Here is a 2134-nt window from a genome sequence, read left to right as displayed (position 1 = left end):
CCTTACGCAACAAGAATATTGCGTTTGTTAAGGTACTGTGGCGGAATCACCACAGCGAGGAAGCCACGTGGGATTGTGAGGACGAAATAATAGAAAAATATCCTGAGCTAGTACAAGAGTTTGAGACTTTCGAGGACGAAAGTTCTTTTTGGGTAGATAATGTAACGACCCAAAAAAAAAGAATAATAATAATTAAATAATTAAAATAATTAAAATAATAATTTTCCCTAACCTACTCTCCACTAACCCCTCCTTCCTCTCCCATCTATCTCTCTTCAACCAACTCATCAGTCAATATCCCAAATCAGAATAGAGATGCATTGGTTCCTATAATGAAAAAAAAATACCAACAACAAGATTTAGAGCTGGAGATTTAATTTAGAGAGAGATCTTGTTGTTATTACGTAAGTCATATTTCAGATCTCTTTATTATTTATCCAAATCAGATTTTCTTTTCTTTTCCTTTGTCTAATTATTGAGAATTAGATCCCTCGTTTTCTTGACTAGTTATTTAGATTTTTGGTTATGATGTTAGGTTATAGAAAATAACTAGAATAGATGAGGCAAATACAGAATAAATAGAAAAATGGAAGATAGGAAATAAATACAAAACAGAGAGTAAAAGAGAAATCAGAACAAAAAATTAACAGGTAAATAAGAAAGTGAGGAGAAAAGAAGAAAGGAAAGATTTGGAAAGAAAATTTATCTGTGAATTTTGGATTTTAACAAAATTAAAGGAAGAAAAAAAAAAGAAAATACATATAAGAAAAATTTAGAAATAAGAATTAATTAGAATACAAACAAAATATGAGAAGACGGTAGAGAGGCCAAAATACTGTAAATAAATAAAAATAAATAAATAAAGCAGTAAGTAAAGGAGAAAACACAGAGAGCAGGAAAGAAGTAAAGGAGAAAATACAGAGAGTAGGAAAGAAGTAAAAGAGAAAATACAGAGAAGGCATACAGAGAAAAAAAAATAGGAAAGAAGTAAAAAGAAAATACAGAGAAGGCATACAGAGAAAAAAAAATAGAGAGAAGTAAAAGAAAAAATACAGAAAAGGCATACACAGGAAAAAAAAATAGAAAGGATAGGGAACAACTAAAAGAGAAAATACAGAGAAGGCTAGAAAATAAAAAAAATAAAAAAAAAAAATACCCGAAGAGAAAAATAAAAGGGAAGAGTTGGGAGTAAGAATGAATCCGAATTGACCAACAATATGATTAAGTAAGAATTGATTAAAAATTGATTAAGTAAAAATCGATTAAAAACTGGTCAAGAATATGTATTGAACAAAAATGGAGAGAAAAAGCAGAGTAAAGAAAGAATATCAAAAGACAAGAGAGGAGTCAATCGAAATAAAAAATAGAAAATGAAATCTTAATATAAATAGAATATATATATATAATATGTGTATATCTATTTAGAGGTATATTATAACGTTCCAAGACTTTATCCATGCAAAGTCTTTAATGCTCGCATGAAGTTTAGCACATGAACTATTGTAAGAGTTAGAGAATTGAACATGAAATTGATGCCATGGATTCTTATAGGTTGGCTCGGATACAAAGGGAAAAATCAAACTTTCATTAAAGATAAATTGGTGACAACCGTATAAGCTAATCAGGTAAGTGGCCTTACTATAGGATAGGCTAAAAATTGTATGAGTTACGTATGAACTATGTCGTACGATGCGGTATATGAGTTATGATGATGTATGAGTTATGATGATGTGTGGGTTACGATACTTGATGTGCGTAGTATATATATATTTTGATGAATGTCGTACTTGATATGTTTGATGCACTTTGTGGCAATATGAGTATGATGATTGTGTGACGTTTACCTTAATATGATGATGTTTTCCATATTGAGCATGTTATATGATGATGAGTGCCATATTGCATCATCTCGTTAGATCGACATAGGACACAACCCTAAGAGCGTGAGAATGATATTAATAAAAATATCAACGAGTATGTGTTACCTAGAGTAACAAAGAGATGAGACTAGAGGGTTGTGTCAGAAGAGACATTATGATGGATTTAGAGGGATCTCATGCATATTGTATGTTCATAAGCATAGGGCTACTTCCCCTAGAGATGATGAGTGCGGACGCGCACCATATGATGAGCG

This window comes from Cucurbita pepo, unplaced genomic scaffold (assembly GCF_002806865.2).
Source record: "Cucurbita pepo subsp. pepo cultivar mu-cu-16 unplaced genomic scaffold, ASM280686v2 Cp4.1_scaffold000123, whole genome shotgun sequence".
Taxonomy (NCBI): domain Eukaryota; kingdom Viridiplantae; phylum Streptophyta; class Magnoliopsida; order Cucurbitales; family Cucurbitaceae; genus Cucurbita; species Cucurbita pepo.
This window is presented reverse-complemented; position numbering follows the sequence as displayed.